This window comes from Calliopsis andreniformis, unplaced genomic scaffold (assembly GCF_051401765.1).
Source record: "Calliopsis andreniformis isolate RMS-2024a unplaced genomic scaffold, iyCalAndr_principal scaffold0017, whole genome shotgun sequence".
Taxonomy (NCBI): Eukaryota; Metazoa; Arthropoda; class Insecta; order Hymenoptera; family Andrenidae; genus Calliopsis; species Calliopsis andreniformis.
In genome coordinates, this window is record NW_027480429.1 from 8,448,519 (window position 1) to 8,468,996 (window position 20,478).

Consider the following 20,478-nt stretch of genomic DNA (forward strand, 5'->3'; position numbering starts at 1 on the left):
GTATTTTTCTTGCATTTTTTCCTTCTGGCGTTGACTTCTAAGGCAGTAGCTATTCGATGTGGTGGAGCAACGCCCTAGAGTGACGTCTAGGTTGCCTGGAACTTAGAAATGACCATTACTTTCACAATGTTTGCAATTATTCACTTTATACAATGGAAAAACTGTTGTACTTATATAGTATTTTATTCTTCTGCCGTTGACTTCTTATGCCCTGTCTGTTCGATCTGGTGGAACAGCGCCCTAGAATGAAGTCTAGGTTGCCCGGAACGTGGAAATGACCATTACTTTCACACTGTTTGCAAATATACATTATATACGATGGAAACGCTGTTGCATTTATATTGTGTTTTATGCTTCTGGCGTTCACTTCTTAGGCCCTAACTATTCGATCTGGTGGAACAACGGCCTAGAGTGAAGCCTAGGTTGCCCGGAACGTAGAAATGACCATAACTTTCACACTGGTTGCTATCATTCGTTTTATATGATGGATAAACTGTTGTATTTATATTGTATTTTATGCTTCTGGCGTTCACTTCTTAGGCCCTAACTATTCGATCTGGTGGAACAACGCCCTAGGGTGAAGCCTAGGTTGCCCGGAACGTAGAAATGACCATAACTTTTACACTGGTAGCAATTATTCGTTTTATACAATGGAAAAACTATTCTATTTATTTTACATTTTATGCTTCGGTCGTTGACTTCTAAGGCCCTAACTGTTTGATCTGGAGGAGCAACGCCCTAGATTGAAGCCTAGGTTGCCCGGAACGTAGAAATGACCATAACTTTCACACTGGTTGCAATTATTCGGTTTATACGATGGAAAAGCTGTTCTATTTATTTTACATTTTATGCTTCGGGCGTTGACTTCTAAGGCCCTAACTGTTTGATCTGGTGGAGCAACGCCCTAGATTGAAGCCTAGGTTGCCCGGAACGTAGAAATAACCATTACTTTCACACTGTTTGCAATTATTCATTTTATACGATGGAAAAGCTGTTATATTTATATTGCATTTTATTCTTCTGGCGTTGACTTCTTAGGCCCTATCTATTCCATCTGGTGGAACAACGCCCTAGGGTGAAGCGTAGGTTGCCCGGAAAGTAGAAATGACCATAACTTTCACACTGGTAGCAATTATTCGTTTTATACGATGGAAAAACTGTTTTATTTATTTCGTATTTTATGCTTCGGGCGTTGACTTCTAAGGCCCTAACTATTCGATCTGGTGGAGCAACGCCCTAGAGTGAAGCCTAGGTTGCCCGGCACGTAGATATGACCATAACTTTCACACTGTTTGCTATCATTCCTTTTATATGATGGAAAAACTGTTGTATTTATATTGTGTTTTATGCTTCTGGCGTTCACTTCTTAGGCCCTAACTATTCGATCTGGTGGAACAACGGCCTAGAGTGAAGCCTAGGTTGCCCGGAACGTAGAAATGACCATAACTTCCACACTGGTTGCTATCATTCGTTTTATATGATTGATAAACTGTTGTATTTATATTGTATTTTATGCTTCTGGCGTTCACTTCTTAGGCCCTAACTATTCGATCTGGTGGAACAACGCCCTAGGGTGAAGCCTAGGTTGCCCGGAACGTAGAAATGACCATTACTTTCACAATTTTGGCAAATATTCATTTTATACGATGGAAAAACTGTTGCATCTTTATTGTATTTTATGCTTCTGTCGTTGACGTCTAAGGCCGTAGCTATTAGATGTGATGGAGCAACGCACTAGAGTGACGCCTAGGTTGCCTGGAACGTAGAAATGACCATTACTTTCGCAATGTTTGCAATTACTCATTTTATACGATGGAAAAACTGTTGTCCTTATATTGTATTTTATGCTTCTGGCGTTGACTTCTTATGCCACAACTATCCCATCTGGTGGAACAACGCCCTAGGGTGAAGCCTAGGTTGACCGGAACGTAGAAATGGAAATAACTTTCACACCGGTAGCAATTATTCGTTTTATACGATGGAAAAACAGTTCTATTTATTTTGTATTTTATGCTTCGGCCGTTGACTTCTAAGGCCCTAACTATTCTATCTGGTGTATCAACGCCCTAGAGTGAAGCCTAGGTTGCTCGGAATGTAAAAATGACCATACCATTCACTCAGGTTGAAATTATTCGTTTTATACGATGGAAAAGCTGTTATATTTAAATTGTATTTTATGATTCTGGCGTTGATTTCTTAGGCCCTAACTATTCAGTCTGGTGGAACAACACCCTAGAGTGAGGCCTAGGTTGCCCGGAACGTAGAAATGACCATCACTTCCATACTGGTAGCAATCATTCGTTTTATACGATGGAAAAACTGTTGTATTTATGTTGTATTTTATGCTTCTGGCGTTGACTTCTAAGGCACAAACTATTCAATCTGTTGGGTCAACGCCCTAGAGTGAAGCCTAGGTTGCTCGGAATGTAGAAATGACCATAACATTCACACTGGTTGAAATTATTCGTTTTATACGATGGAAAAGCTGTTGCATCTTTATGGTACTTTATGCTTCTGGCGTTGACTTCTAAGGCCCTTACTATTCGATCTGGTGGTGCAACGCCCTAGAGTGAAGCCTAGGTTGCCCGGAACGTAGAAATGACCATAACTTTCACACTGGTTACCATTATTCGTTTTATACGATGGAAAAGCTGTTGTATTTATATCGTATTTTATGCTTCTGGCTTTGACTTCTAAGGCCCTAACTATTTCATCTGGTGGAACAACGCCCTAGGGTGAAGCCTAGGTTGCCCGGAACGTAGAAATGACCATAACTTTCACACTGGTAGCAATTATACGTTTTATACGATGGAAAGACTGTTGTATTTATTTTGTAGTATATGCTTTTGGCGTTGACTTCTAAGGCCCTAACTCTTCGATCCGGTGGAACACCGCCTCAGAGTTAAGCCCAGGATGCCCGAAACGTCGATATGATCATTACTTTCGCACTGGTTGCAATTAGTCATGCTATACGATGGAAAAACTGTTGCATTATTATTGTATCTTCTGCTTCTGGCGTTGACTTCTAAGGCTGTAGCTATTAGCTGTGGTGGAGCAACGCCCTACAGTGACGTCTAGGTTGCCCGGAACGTAGCAATCACCATTACTTTCACAATGTTTGCAATTATTCACTTTATACGATGGAAAAACTGTTGTACTTATATCGTATCTTATACTTCTGGCGTTGACTTCTTAGGCCCTGTCTGTTCGATCTGGTGGAAGAGCGCCCTAGAATGAAGCCTAGGTTGCCCGGAACGTAGAAATGACCATTGCTTTCACACTGTTTGCAAATATACATTATATACGATGGAAAAGCTGTTGCACTTATATTGTAATTTATGCTTCGGGCGTTGACTTCTAAGGCCCTAGCTATTCGATCTGGTGGAACAACGCCCTAGAGTGAAGCCTAGGTTGCCTGGAACGTACAAATGACCATCACTTTAACACGGGTTGCAATTATTCCTGTTATAGGATGGAAAGACTGTTGTATTTTTATTGTATTTTATGCTTCAGGCGTTGACTTCTGAGGCCGTAGCTATTCGATGTGGTGGAAGAACGCCATAGAGGGAAGCCTAGGTTGCCCGGAACGTAGAAACGACCATAACTTTCATACTGGTTGCAATTATTCGTTTTATATGATGGAAGAACTGTTGTATTTATATTGTATTTTATGCTGCTGGCGTTCACTTCTTAGGCCCTAACTAGTCGATCTGGTGGAACAACGCCCTGGGGTGAAGCCTTGGTTGCCCGGAACGTAGAAATGACCATAACTTTCACACTGGTTGCTATTATTCGTTTTATACGATGGAAAAACTGTTATATTCATATTGTATTTTATGCTTCTGGCGTTGCCTTCTTAGGCCCTAACAGTTCGAACTGGTGCAACAACGCCCTGGAGTGAAGCCTAGGTTACCCGGAACGTAGAAATGACCCGTACTTTCACACTGTTTGCAATTATTCATTTTATACGATGGAAAAGCTGTTGTATTTATATTGTATTTTATGCTTCTGGCGCTGACTTCTAGGGCACTAACTATTCGATCTGGTGGAGCAGCGCCCTAGGGTGAAGCCTAGGTTGCCCGGAACGTAGAAATGACCATCGCTTTCAAACTGGTTGCAATTAATCCTTTTATACGATGGAAAAACTGTTGTATTTTTATTGCATTTTATGCTTCCGGCGTTGACTTCTAAGGCCCTAACTATTCAATCTGTTGGAGCAACGCCCTAGGGTGAAGCCTAGGTTGCCCGGAAAGTAGAAATGACGTTAACCTTCATACTGGTTGCAATTATTCGTTTTATACGATGGAAAAACTGTTGTATTTATATTGTTTTTTATGCTTCTGGCATTGACTTCTAAGGCACTAACAATTCGATCTGGTGGAGCAACGCCCTAGAGTGAAGCCGAGGTTGCCCGGAACGTAGAAATGACCATCACTTTCATACTGGTAGCAATTACTCGTTTTATACAATGGAAAAACTGTTCTATTTATTTTGTATTTTATGCTTCGGGCGTTGACTTCTAAGGCCCTAACTATTCGATCTGGTGGAGCAACGCCCTAGAGTGAAGCCTAGGTTGCCCGCAACGTAGAAATGACCAGAACTTTCACACTGGTTGCTATTATTCGTTTTATACGATGGTGAAACTGTTATATTTATATTGTATTTTAAGCTTCTGGCGTTGACTTCTATGGCCCTACCTATTCGATTTGGTGGACCAACACCCTACAGTGAAGCCTAGGCTGTCAGAAACGTAGAAATGAACAGAACTTTCACACTGGTAGCAATTATTCGTTTTATACAATGGAAAAACTTTTCTATTTATTTTGCATTTTATGCATCGGGCGTTGACTTCTAAGGCCCTAACTATTCGATCTGGTGGAGCAACGCACTAGAGTGAAGCCTAGGTTGCCCGGAAAGTTGAAATAACCACAACTTTCATACTTGTTGCAATTATACGTTTTATACGATGGAAAATCTGTTATATTTATATTGTATTTTATGCTTCTGGCGTTGACTTCTTAGGCCCTAACTATTCGATCTGGTGGAGCCACGCCCTAGAGTGAAGCCTAGGTTGCCCAGAACGTAGAAATGACCATCACTTTCACACTGGTTGCAATTATTCCTGTTATACGATGGAAAAACTCTTGTATATTTATTGTATTTTATGCTTCGGGCGTTGACTTCCATGGCCCTACCTATTCGATTTGGTGGAGCAACACCCTACAGTGAAGCCTAGGTTGTCAGAAACGTAGAAATGAACATAACTTTCACACTGGTAGCAATTATTCGTTTTATACAATGGAAAAACTGTTCTATTTATTTTGTATTTCATGCTTCGGGCGTTGACTTCTAAGGCCCTAACTATTCGATCTGGTGGAGCAACGCCCTAGAGTGAAGCCTAGGTTGCCCGGAACGTAGAAATGATCATCACTTTCAAACTGGTTGCAATTAATCCTTTTATACGATGGAAAAACTGTTGTATTTATATTGCATTTTATGCCTCGGGCGTAGACTTCTATGGCCCTACCTATTCGATCTGGTGGAGCAACACCCTACAGTGAAGCCTAGGTTGCCCGGAACGTGGATATGACCATAACCTTCACACAGGTTGCAATTATTCGTTTTCTACGATGGAAAAGCTGTTGTATTTAAATTGTATTTTATGCTTCCGGTGTTGACTTCTTAGACCCTAACTCTTCGACCTGGTGGAGCAACGCCTCAGAGTTAAGTCTAGGATGCCCGAAACGTCGAAATGATCGTTACTTTCGCACTGCTTGCAATTAGTCATGCTATACAATGGAAAAATTGTTGTATTTATACTGTATTTTATGCTTCTGGGGTTGACTTCTAAGGCCGTAACTTTTCGATGTGGTGGAGCAACGCCCTAGAGTGAAGCCTAGGTTGCCCGGAACGTAGAAATACCCATTACTTTCACACTGGTTGCAATTATTAGTTTTATACGATGGAAAAGCTGTTCTATTTATTTTGTATTTTATGCTTCGGGCGTTGTCTTCTAAGGCCCTAACTATTCAATCTGTTGGATCAACGCCCTAGGGTGAAGCCTAGGTTGCCCGGAAAGTAGAAATGACCATACGTTTCATACTGGTTGCAATTATTTGTTTTATACGACGGAAAAGCTGTTGCATTTATACCGTATTTTATGCTTCTGGCGTTGACTTCTTATGCCCTAACTATTCCATCTGGTGGAACAACGCTCTAGGGTGAAGCCTGTGTTTCCCGGAACGTAGAAGTGACCATAACTTTCACACCGGTAGCAATTATTCGTTTTATACGATGGAAAAACTGTTCTATTTATTTTGTATGTTATGCTTCGGGCGCTGACTTCTAAGGCCCTAACTATTCAATCTGTTGGAGCAACGCCCTAGGGTGAAGCCTAGGTTGCCCGGAAAGTAGAAATAACCACAACTTTCATACTTGTTGCAATTATTCGTTTTATACGATGGAAAAACTGTTATATTTATATTGTATTTTATGCTTCGGGCGTTGACTTCTTAGGCCCTAACTATTCGATCTGGCGGAACGAAGCCCTAGAGTGGAGCCTAGGTTGCCCGCAACGTAGAAATGACCAGAACTTTCACACTGGTTGCTATTATTCGTTTTATATGATGGAGAAACTGTTATATTTATATTGTATTTTATGCTTCTGGGGTTCACTTCTATGGCCCTACCTATTCGATTTGGTGGAGCAACACCCTACAGTGAAGCCTAGGCTGTCAGAAACGTAGAAATGAACATAACTTTCACACTGGTAGCAATTATTCGCTTTATACAATGGAAAAACTGTTCTATTTATTTTGTATTTTATGCTTCGGGCGTTGACTTCTAAGGCCCTAACTATTCGATCTGGTGGAGCAACGCCCTAGAGTGAAGCCTAGGTTGCCCGCAACGTAGAAATGACCAGAACTTTCACACTGGTTGCTATTATTCGTTTTATATGATGGAGAAACTGTTATATTTATATTGTATTTTATGCTTCTGGGGTTCACTTCTATGGCCCTACCTATTCGATTTGGTGGAGCAACACCCTACAGTGAAGCCTAGGCTGTCAGAAACGTAGAAATGAACATAACTTTCACACTGGTAGCAATTATTCGCTTTATACAATGGAAAAACTGTTCTATTTATTTTGTATTTTATGCTTCGGGCGTTGACTTCTAAGGCCCTAACTATTCGATTTGGTGGAGCAACGCCCTAGAGTGAAGCCTAGGTTGCCCGGAAAGTAGAAATAACCACAACTTTCATACTTGTTGCAATTATTCGTTTTATACGATGGAAAAGCTGTTATATTTATATTGTATTTTATGCTTCTGGCGTTGACTTCTATGGCCCTACCTATTCGATTTGGTGGAGCAACACCCTACAGTGAAGCCTAGGCTGTCAGAAACGTAGAAATGAACATAACTTTCACACTGGTAGCAATTATTCGTTTTATACAATGGAAAAACTGTTCTATTTATTTTGTATTTTATGCTTCGGGCGTTGACTTCTAAGGCCCTAACTATTCGATCTGGTGGAGCAACGCCCTAGAGTGAAGCCTAGGTTGCGCGGAACGTAGAAATGACCAGAACTTTCACACTGGTTGCTATTATTCGTTTTATACGATGGAAAAACTGTTATATTTATATTGTACTTTATGCTTCTAGCGTTGACTTCTTAGGCCCTAAGTGTTCGATCTGGTGGAGCAACGCCCTAGAGTGAAGCCTAGGTTGCCCGGAACGTAGAAATGATCATCACTTTCAAACTGGTTGCAATTAATCCTTTTATACGATGGAAAAACTGTTGTATTTATATTGCATTTTATGCTTCGGGCGTAGACTTCTATGGCCCTACCTATTCGATCTGGTGGAGCAACACCCTACAGTGAAGCCTAGGTTGCCCGGAACGTAGATATGACCATAACTTTCACACAGGTTGCAATTATTCGTTTTCTACGATGGAAAAGCTGTTGTATTTAAATTGTATTTTATGCTTCCGGTGTTGACTTCTTAGACCCTAACTCTTCGACCTGGTGGAGCAACGCCTCAGAGTTAAGTCTAGGATGCCCGAAACGTCGAAATGATCGTTACTTTCGCACTGGTTGCAATTAGTCATGCTATACAATGGAAAAATTGTTGTATTTATACTGTATTTTATGCTTCTGGCGTTGACTTCTAAGGCCGTAGCTTTCCGATGTGGTGGAGCAACGCCCTAGAGTGAAGCCTAGGTTGCCCGGAACGTAGAAATACCCATTACTTTCACACTGGTTGCAATTATTAGTTTTATACGATGGAAAAACTGTTCTATTTATTTTGTATTTTATGCTTCGGGCGTTGACTTCTAAGGCCCTAACTATTCAATCTGTTGGACGAACGCCCTAGGGTGAAGCGTAGGTTGCCCGGAAAGTAGAAATGACCATACCTTTCATACTGGTTGCATTTATTTGTTTTATACGACGGAAAAGCTGTTGCACTTATACCGTATTTTATGCTTCTGGCGTTGACTTCTTATGCCCTAACTATTCGATCTGGTGGAACAACGCCCTAGGGTGAAGCCTGTGTTTCCCGGAACGTAGAAATGACCATAACTTTCACACCGGTAGCAATTATTCGTTTTATACGATGGAAAAACTGTTCTATTTATTTTGTATGTTATGCTTCGGGCGTTGACTTCTAAGGCCCTAACTATTCAATCTGTTGGAGCAACGCCCTAGAGTGAAGCCTAGGTTGCCCGGAACGTAGAAATGATCATCACTTTCAAACTGGTTGCAATTAATCCTTTTATACGATGGAAAAACTGTTGTATTTATATTGCATTTTATGCTTCGGGCGTAGACTTCTATGGCCCTACCTATTCGATCTGGTGGAGCAACACCCTACAGTGAAGCCTAGGTTGCCCGGAACGTAGATATGACCATAACTTTCACACAGGTTGCAATTATTCGTTTTCTACGATGGAAAAGCTGTTGTATTTAAATTGTATTTTATGCTTCCGGTGTTGACTTCTTAGACCCTAACTCTTCGACCTGGTGGAGCAACGCCTCAGAGTTAAGTCTAGGATGCCCGAAACGTCGAAATGATCGTTACTTTCGCACTGGTTGCAATTAGTCATGCTATACAATGGAAAAATTGTTGTATTTATACTGTATTTTATGCTTCTGGCGTTGACTTCTAAGGCCGTAGCTTTCCGATGTGGTGGAGCAACGCCCTAGAGTGAAGCCTAGGTTGCCCGGAACGTAGAAATACCCATTACTTTCACACGGGTTGCAATTATTAGTTTTATACGATGGAAAAACTGTTCTATTTATTTTGTATTTTATGCTTCGGGCGTTGACTTCTAAGGCCCTAACTATTCAATCTGTTGGACGAACGCCCTAGGGTGAAGCGTAGGTTGCCCGGAAAGTAGAAATGACCATACCTTTCATACTGGTTGCATTTATTTGTTTTATACGACGGAAAAGCTGTTGCACTTATACCGTATTTTATGCTTCTGGCGTTGACTTCTTATGCCCTAACTATTCGATCTGGTGGAACAACGCCCTAGGGTGAAGCCTGTGTTTCCCGGAACGTAGAAATGACCATAACTTTCACACCGGTAGCAATTATTCGTTTTATACGATGGAAAAACTGTTCTATTTATTTTGTATGTTATGCTTCGGGCGTTGACTTCTAAGGCCCTAACTATTCAATCTGTTGGAGCAACGCCCTAGGGTGAAGCCTAGGTTGCCCGGAAAGTAGAAATAACCACAACTTTCATACTTGTTGCAATTATTCGTTTTATACGATGGAAAAACTGTTATATTTATATTGTATTTTATGCTTCGGGCGTTGACTTCTTAAGCCCTAACTATTCGATCTGGCGGAACGAAGCCCTAGAGTGAAGCCTAGGTTGCCCAGAACGTAGAAATGACCATCACTTTCACACTGGTTGCAATTATTCCTGTTATACGATGGAAAAACTCTTGTATATTTATTGTATTTTATGCTTCGGGCGTTGACTTCCATGGCCCTACCTATTCGATTTGGTGGAGCAACACACTACAGTGAAGCCTAGGTTGTCAGAAACGTAGAAATGAACATAACTTTCACACTGGTAGCAATTACTCGTTTTATACAATGGAAAAACTGTTCTATTTATTTTGTATTTTATGCTTCGGGCGTTGACTTCTAAGGCCCTAACTATTCGATCTGGTGGAGCAACGCCCTAGAGTGAAGCCTAGGTTGCCCGGAACGTAGAAATGACCAGAACTTTCACACTGGTTGCTATTATTCGTTTTATACGATGGAAAAACTGTTATATTCATATTGTATTTTATGCTTCTGGCGTTGACTTCTATGGCCCTACCTATTCGATTTGGTGGAGCAGCACCCTACAGTGAAGCCTAGGTTGTCAGAAACGTAGAAATGACCATTACTTTCACACTGTTTGCTATTATTCATTTTATACGATGGAAAAGGTGTTGTATTTATATTGTATTTTATGCTTCTAGCGTTGACTGCTAAGGCCGTAGCTATTAGATGTGGTGGAGTAACGCCCTAGAGTGACGCCTACGTTGCCTGGAACGTAGAAATGACCATTACTTTCACAATGTTTCCAATTATTCATTTTATACGATGGAAAAACTGTTGTACTTATATTGTATTTTATTCTTATGGCGTTGAATTCTAAGTCCCTAGCTATGCGATCTGGTGGAGCAACGCCCTACTGTGAAACCTAGGTTGCCCGGAACGTAGAAATTACCATAACTTTCACACTGGTAGGAATAATTCGTTTTATACGATGGAACAACTGTTCTATTTATTTTGTATTTCATGCTTCGGGCGTTGACTTCTAAGGCCCTAACTGTTCAATCTGTTGTAACAACGCCCTATGGTGAAGCCTAGGTTGCCCGGAAAGTAGAAATGACTGTAACTTTCATACTGGTTGCAATTATTCGTTTTATACGATGGAAAAACTGTTGTATTTATATTGTATTTTATGCTTCTGGCGCTGACTTCTAGGGCACCAACTATTCGATCTGGTGGAGCAGCGCCCTAGGGTGAAGCCTTGGTTGCAGGGAACGTAGAAATGACCAGAACTTTCACACTGGTTGCTATTATTCGTTTTATACGATGGAGGAACTGTTATATTTATATTGTATTTTATGCTTCTGGCGTTGACTTCTATGGCCCTACCTATTCGATTTGGTGGAGCAACACCCTACAGTGAAGCCTAGGCTGTCAGAATCGTAGAAATGAACATAACTTTCACACTGGTAGCAATTATTCGTTTTATACAATGGAAAAACTGTTCTTTTTATTTTGTATTTTATGCTTCTTGCGTTGACTGCTAAGGCCGTAGCTATTAGATGTGGTGGAGCAACGCCCTAGAGTGAAGCCTAGGTTGCCCGGAACGTAGAAATGACGAGAACTTTCACACTGGTTGCTATTATTCGTTTTATACAATGGAAAAACCGTTCTATTTATTTTGTATTTAATGCTTCTGGCGTTGACTTCTTAGGCCCTAAGTGTTCGATCTGGTGGAGCAACGCCCTAGAGTGAAGCCCAGGTTGCCCGGAACGTAGAAATGATCATCACTTTCAAACTGGTTGCAATTAATCCTTTTATACGATGGAAAAACTGTTGTATTTATATTGCATTTTATGCTTCGGGCGTAGACTTCTATGGCCCTACCTATTCGATCTGGTGGAGCAACACCCTACAGTGAAGCCTAGGTTGCCCGGAACGTAGATATAACCATAACCTTCACACAGGTTGCAATTATTCGTTTTCTACGATGGAAAAGCTGTTGCATTTATACCGTATTTTATGCTTCTGGCGTTGACTTCTTATGCCCTAACTATTCCATCTGGTGGAACAACGCCCTAGGGAGAAGCCTGTGTTTCCCGGAACGTAGAAATGACCATAACATTCACACCGGTAGCAATCATTCGTTTTATACGATGGAAAAACTGTTCTATTTATTTTGTATGTTATGCTTCGGGCGTTGACTTCTAAGGCCCTAACTATTCAATCTGTTGGAGCAACGCCCTAGGGTGAAGCCTAGGTTGCCCGGAAAGTAGAAATAACCAGAACTTTCATACTTGTTGCAATTATTCGTTTTATACGATGGAAAAACTGTTATATTTATATTGTGTTTTATGCTTCGGGCGTTGACTTCTTAGGCCCTAACTATTCGATCTGGCGGAACGAAACCCTAGAGTGAAGCCTAGGTTGCCCAGAACGTAGAAAGGACCATCACTTTCACACTGGTTGCAATTATTCCTGTTATACGATGGAAAAACTCTTGTATATTTATTGTATTTTATGCTTCGGGCGTTGACTTCCATGGCCCTACCTATTCGATTTGGTGGAGCAACACACTACAGTGAAGCCTAGGTTGTCAGAAACGTAGAAATGAACATAACTTTCACACTGGTAGCAATTACTCGTTTTATACAATGGAAAAACTGTTCTATTTATTTTGTATTTTATGCTTCGGGCGTTGACTTCTAAGGCCCTAACTATTCGATCTGGTGGAGCAACGCCCTAGAGTGAAGCCTAGGTTGCCCGGAACGTAGAAATGACCAGAACTTTCACACTGGTTGCTATTATTCGTTTTATACGATGGAAAAACTGTTATATTCATATTGTATTTTATGCTTCTGGCGTTGACTTCTATGGCCCTACCTATTCGATTTGGTGGAGCAACACCCTACAGTGAAGCCTAGGTTGTCAGAAACGTAGAAATGACCATTACTTTCACACTGTTTGCTATTATTGATTTTATACGATGGAAAAGGTGTTGTATTTATATTGTATTTTATGCTTCTAGCGTTGACTGCTAAGGCCGTAGCTATTAGATGTTGTGGAGTAACGCCCTAGAGTGACGCCTACGTTGCCTGGAACGTAGAAATGACCATTACTTTCACAATGTTTCCAATTATTCATTTTATACGATGGAAAAACTGTTGTACTTATATTGTATTTTATTCTTATGGCGTTGAATTCTAAGTCCCTAGGTATGCGATCTGGTGGAGCAACGCCCTAGAGTGAAACCTAGGTTGCCCGGAACGTAGAAATTACCATAACTTTCACACTGGTAGGAATTATTCGGTTTATACGATGGAACAACTGTTCTATTTATTTTGTATTTCATGCTTCGGGCGTTGACTTCTAAGGCCCTAACTATTCAATCTGTTGTAACAACGCCCTATGGTGAAGCCTAGCTTTCCCGGAAAGTAGAAATGACTGTAACTTTCATACTGGTTGCAATTATTCGTTTTATACGATGGAAAAACTGTTGTATTTATATTGCATTTTATGCTTCGGGCGCTGACTTCTAAGGCCCTAACTATTCAATCTGTTGGAGCAACGCCCTAGGGTGAAGCCTAGGTTGCCCGGAAAGTAGAAATAACCATAACTTTCATACTTGTTGCAATTATTCGTTTTATACGATGGAAAAACTGTTATATTTATATTGTATTTTATGCTTCGGGCGTTGACTTCTTAGGCCCTAACTATTCGATCTGGTGGAGCAACGCCCTAGAGTGAAGCCTAGGTTGCCCGGAAAGTAGAAATAACCACAACTATCATACTTGTTGCAATTATTCGTTTTATACGATGGAAAAGCTGTTATATTTATATTGTATTTTATGCTTCTGGCGTTGACTTCTTAGGCCCTAACTATTCGATCTGGTGGAGCGACGCCCTAGAGTGAAGCCTAGGTTGCCCAGAACGTAGAAATGACCATCACTTTCACACTGGTTGCAATTATTCCTGTTATACGATGGAAAAACTCTTGTATATTTATTGTATTTTATGCTTCGGGCGTTGACTTCCATGGCCCTACCTATTCGATTTGGTGGAGCAACACCCTACAGTGAAGCCTAGGTTGTCAGAAACGTAGAAATGACCATTACTTTCACACTGTTTGCTATTATTCATCTTATACGATGGAAAAGGTGTTGTATTTATATTGTATTTTATGCTTCTAGCGTTGACTGCTAAGGCCGTAGCTATTAGATGTGGTGCAGTAACGCCCTAGAGTGACGTCTACGTTGCCTGGAACGTAGAAATGACCAGAACTTTCACACTGGTTGCTATTATTCGTTTTATACGATGGAGAGACTGTTATATTTATATTGTATTTTATGCTTCTGGCGTTGACTTCTATGGCCCTACCTATTCGATTTGGTGGAGCAACACCCTACAGTGAAGCCTAGGCTGACAGAAACGTAGAAATGAACATAACTTTCACACTGGTAGCAATTATTCGTTTTATACAATGGAAAAACTGTTCTATTTATTTTGTATTTTATGCTTCGGGCGTTGACTTCTAAGGCCCTAACTATTCGATCTGGTGGAGCAACGCCCTAGAGTGAAGCCTTGGTTGCCCGGAACGTAGAAATGACCAGAACTTTCACACTGGTTGCTATTATTCGTTTTATACGATGGAAAAACTGTTATATTTATATTGTACTTTATGCTTCTGGCGTTGACTTCTTAGGCCCTAAGTGTTCGATCTGGTGGAGCAACGCCCTAGAGTGAAGCCTAGGTTGCCCGGAACGTAGAAATGATCATCACTTTCAATCTGGTTGCAATTAATCCTTTTATACGATGGAAAAACTGTTGTATTTATATTGCATTTTATGCTTCGGGCGTAGACTTCTATGGCCCTACCTATTCGATCTGATGGAGCAACACCCTACAGTGAAGCCTAGGTTGCCCGGAACGTAGATATGACCATAACCTTCACACAGGTTGCAATTATTCGTTTTCTACGTTGGAAATGCTGTTGTATTTAAATTGTATTTTATGCTTCCGGTGTTGACTTCTTAGACCCTAACTCTTCGACCTGCTGGAGCAACGCCTCAGAGTTAAGTCTAGGATGCTCGAAACGTCGAAATGATCGTTACTTTCGCACTGGTTGCAATTAGTCATGCTCTACAATGGAAAAATTGTTGTATTTATACTGTATTTTATGCTTCTGGCGTTGACTTCTAAGGCCGTAGCTTTCCGATGTGGTGGAGCAACGCCCTAGAGTGAAGCCTAGGTTGCCCGGAACGTAGAAATACCCATTACTTTCACACTGGTTGCAATTATTAGTTTTATACGATGGAAAAACTGTTCTATTTATTTTGTATTTTATGCTTCGGGCGTTGACTTCTAATGCCCTACCTATTCAATCTGTTGGATCAACGCCCTAGGGTGAAGCCTAGGTTGCCCGGAAAGTAGAAATGACCATACCTTTCATACTGGTTGCAATTATTTGTTTTATACGACGGAAAAGCTGTTGCATTTATACCGTATTTTATGCTTCTGGCGTTGACTTCTTATGCCCTAACTATTCCATCTGGTGGAACAACGCCCTAGGGTGAAGCCTGTGTTTCCCGGAACGTAGAAATGACCATAACTTTCACACCGGTAGCAATTATTCGTTTTATACGATGGAAAAACTGTTCTATTTATTTTGTATGTTATGCTTCGGGCGTTGACTTCTAAGGCCCTAACTATTCAATCTGTTGGAGCAACGCCCTAGGGTGAAGCCTAGGTTGCCCGGAAAGTAGACGTAACCACAACTTTCATACTTGTTGCAATTATTCGTTTTATACGATGGAAAAACTGTTATATTTATATTGTATTTTATGCTTCTGGCGTTGACTTCTTAGGCCCTAACTATTCGATCTGGTGGAGCGACGCCCTAGAGTGAAGCCTAGGTTGCCCAGAACGTAGAAATGACCATCACTTTCACACTGGTTGCAATTATTCCTGTTATACGATGGAAAAACTCTTGTATATTTATTGCATTTTATGCTTCGGGCGTTGACTTCCATGGCCCTACCTATTCGATTTGGTGGAGCAACACCCTACAGTGAAGCCTAGGTTGTCAGAAACGTAGAAATGAACATAACTTTCACACTGGTAGCAATTATTCGTTTTATACAATGGAAAAACTGTTCTATTTATTTTGTATTTTATGCTTCGGGCGTTGACTTCTATGGCCCTAACTATTCGATCTGGTGGAGCAACGCCCTAGAGTGAAGTCTAGGTTGCCCGCAACGTAGAAATGACCAGAACTTTCACACTGGTTGCTATTATTCGTTTTATACGATGGAGAAACTGTTATATTTATATTGTATTTTATGCTTCTGGCGTTGACTTCTATGGCCCTACCTATTCGATTTGGTGGGGCAACACCCTACAGTGAAGCCTAGGCTGTCAGAAACGTAGAAATGAACATAACTTTCACACTGGTAGCAATTATTCGTTTTATACAATGGAAAAACTGTTCTATTTATTTTGTATTTTATGCTTCGGGCGTTGACTTCTAAGGCCCTAACTATTCGGTCTGGTGGAGCAACGCCCTAGAGTGAAGCCTATGTTGCCCGGAACGTAGAAATGACCAGAACTTTCACACTGGTTGCTATTATTCGTTTTATACGATGGAAAAACTGTTATATTTATATTGTACTTTATGCTTCTGGCGTTGACTTCTTAGGCCCTAAGTGTTCGATCTGGTGGAGCAACGCCGTAGAGTGAAGCCTAGGTTGCCCGGAACGTAGAAATGATCATCACTTTCAAACTGGTTGCAATTAATCCTTTTATACGATGGAAAAACTGTTGTATTTATATTGCATTTTATGCTTCGGCCGTAGACTTCTATGGCCCTACCTATTCGGTCTGGTGGAGCAACACCCTACAGTGAAGCCTAGGTTGCCCGGAACGTAGATATGACCATAACCTTCACACAGGTTGCAATTATTCGTTTTCTACGATGGAAAAGCTGTTGTATTTAAATTGTATTTTATGCTTCCGGTGTTGACTTCTTAGACCCTAACTCTTCGACCTGGTGGAGCAACGCCTCAGAGTTAAGTGTAGGATGCCCGAAACGTCGAAATGATCCTTACTTTCGCACTGGTTGCAATTAGTCATGCTATACAATGGAAAGATTGTTGTATTTATACTGTATTTTATGCTTCTGGCGTTGACTTCTAAGGCCGTAGCTTTTCGATGTGGTGGAGCAACGCCCTAGAGTGAAGCCTAGGTTGCCCGGAACGTAGAAATACCCATTACTTTCACACTGGATGCAATTATTAGTTTTATAGGATGGAAAAACTGTTCTATTTATTTTGTATTTTATGCTTCGGGCGTTGACTTCTAAGGCCCTAACTATTCAATCTGTTGGATCAACGCCCTAGGGTGAAGCCTAGGTTGCCCGGAAAGTACAAATGACCATACCTTTCATACTGGTTGCAATTATTTGTTTTATACAACGGAAAAGCTGTTGCATTTATACCGTATTTTATGCTTCTGGCGTTGACATCTTATGCCCTAACTATACCATCTGGTGGAACAACGCCCTAGGGTGAAGCCTGTGTTTCCCGGAACGTAGAAATGACCATAACTTTCACACCGGTAGCAATTATTCGTTTTATACGATGGAAAAACTGTTCTATTTATTTTGTATGTTATGCTTCGGGCGTTGACTTCTTAGGCCCTAACTATTCGATCTGGCGGACCGAAGCCCTAGAGTGAAGCCTAGGTTGCCCAGAACGTAGAAATGACCATCACTTTCACACTGGTTGCAATTATTCCTGTTATACGATGGAAAAACTCTTGTATATTTATTGTATTTTATGCTTCGGGCGTTGACTTCCATGGCCCTACCTATTCGATTTGGAGGAGCAACACACTACAGTGAAGCCTAGGTTGTCAGAAACGTAGAAATGAACATAACTTTCACACAGGTAGCAATTACTCGTTTTATACAATGGAAAAACTGTTCTATTTATTTTGTATTTAATGCTTCGGGCGTTGACTTCTAAGGCCCTAACTATTCGATCTGGTGGAGCAACGCCCTAGAGTGAAGCCTAGGTTGCCCGGAACGTAGAAATGACCAGAACTTTCACACTGGTTGCTATAATTCGTTTCATACGATGGAAAAACTGTTATATTCATATTGTATTTTATGCTTCTGGCGTTGACTTCTATGGCCCTACCTATTCGATTTGGTGGAGCAACACCCTACAGTGAAGCCTAGGCTGTCAGAAACGTAGAAATGAACATAACTTTCACACTAGTAGCAATTATTCGTTTTATACAATGGAAAAACTGACCTATTTATTTTGTATTTTATGCTTCGGGCGTTGACTTCTAAGGGCCTAACTATTCGATCTGGTGGAGCAACGCCCTAGAGTGAAGCCCAGGTTGCCTGGAACGTAGAAATGATCATCACTTTCAAACTGGTTGCAATTAATCCTTTTATACGATGGAAAAACTGTTGTATTTATATTGCATTTTATGCTTCGGGCGTAGACTTCTATGGCCCTACCTATTCGATCTGGTGGAGCAACACCCTGCAGTGCAGCCTAGGTTGCCCGGAACGTATATATAACCATAACCTTCACACAGGTTGCAATTATTCGTTTTCTACGATGGAAAAGCTGTTGCATTTATACCGTATTTTATGCTTCTGGCGTTGACTTCTTATGCCCTAACTATTCCATCTGGTGGAACAACGCCCTAGGGAGAAAACTGTGTTTCCCGGAACGTAGAAATGACCATGACATTCACACCGGTAGCAATCATTCGTTTTATACGATGGAAAAACTGTTCTATTTATTTGGTATGTTATGCTTCGGGCGTTGACTTCTAAGGCCCTAACTATTCAATCTGTTGGAGGAACGACCTAGGGTGAAGCCTAGGTTGCCCGGAAAGTAGAAATAACCACAACTTTCATACTTGTTGCAATTATTCGTTTTATACGATGGAAAAACTATTATATTTATATTGTATTTTATGCTTCGGGCGTTGACTTCTTAGGCCCTAACTATTCGATCTGGCGGAACGAAACCCTAGAGTGAAGCCTAGGTTGCCCAGAACGTAGAAATGACCATCACTTTCACACTGGTTGCAATTATTCCTGCTATACGATGGAAAAACTCTTGTATATTTATCGTATTTTATGCTTCGGGCGTTGACTTCCATGGCCCTACCTATTCGATTTGGTGGAGCAACACTCTACAGTGAAGCCTAGGTTGTCAGAAACGTAGAAATGAACATAACTTTCACACTGGTAGCAATTACTCGTTTTATACAATGGAAAAACTGTTCTATTTATTTTGTATTTTATGCTTCTGGCGTTGAGTTCTATGGCCCTACCTATTCGATTTGGTGGAGCAACACCCTACAGTGAAGCCTAGGCTGTCAGAATCGTAGAAATGAACATAACTTTCACACTGGTAGCAATTATTCGTTTTATACAATGGAGAAACTGTTATATTTATATTGTATTTTATGCTTCTGGCGTTGACTTCTATGGCCCTACCTATTCGATTTGGTGGAGCAACACCCTACAGTGAAGCCTAGGCTGTCAGAAACGTAGAAATGAACATAACTTTCACACTGGTAGCAATTATTCGTTTTATACAATGGAAAAACTGTTCTATTTATTTTGTATTTTATGCTTCGGGCGTTGACTTCTAAGGCCCTAACTATTCGATCTGGTGGAGCAACGCCCTAGAGTGAAGCCTAGGTTGCCCGGAAAGTAGAAATAACCACAACTTTCATACTTGTTGCAATTATTCGTTTTATACGATGGAAAAGCTGTTATATTTATATTGTATTTTATGCTTCTGGCGTTGACTTCTTAGGCCCTAACTATTCGATCTGGTGGGGCGACGCCCTAGAGTGAAGCCTAGGTTGCCCAGAACGTAGAAATGACCATCACTTTCACACTGGTTGCAATTATTCCTGTTATACGATGGAAAAACCCTTGTATATTTATTGTATTTTATGCTTCGGGCGTTGACTTCCATGGCCCTACCTATTCGATTTGGTGGAGCAACACCCTACAGTGAAGCCTAGGTTGTCAGAAACGTAGAAATGACCATTACTTTCACACTGTTTGCTATTATTCATCTTTTACGATGGAAAAGGTGTTGTATTTATATTGTATTTTATGCTTCTAGCGTTGACTGCTAAGGCCGTAGCTATTAGATGTGGTGGAGTAACGCCCTAGAGTGACGTCTACGTTGCCTGGAACGTAGAAATGACCAGAACTTTCACACTGGTTGCTATTATTCGTTTTATACGATGGAGAAACTGTTATATTTATATTGTATTTTATGCTTCTGGCGTTGACTTCTATGGCCCTACCTATTCGATTTGGTGGAGCAACACCCTACAGTGAAGCCTAGGCTGACAGAAACGTAGAAATGAACATATCTTTCACACTGGTAGCAATTATTCGTTTTATACAATGGAAAAACTGTTCTATTTATTTTGTATTTTATGCTTCGGGCGTTGACTTCTAAGGCCCTAACTATTCGATCTGGTGGAGCAACGCCCTAGAGTGAAGCCTAGGTTGCCCGGAACGTAGAAATGACCAGAACTTTCACACTGGTTGCTATTATTCGTTTTATACGATGGAAAAACTGTTATATTTATATTGTACTTTATGCTTCTGGCGCTGACTTCTTAGGCCCTAAGTGTTCGATCT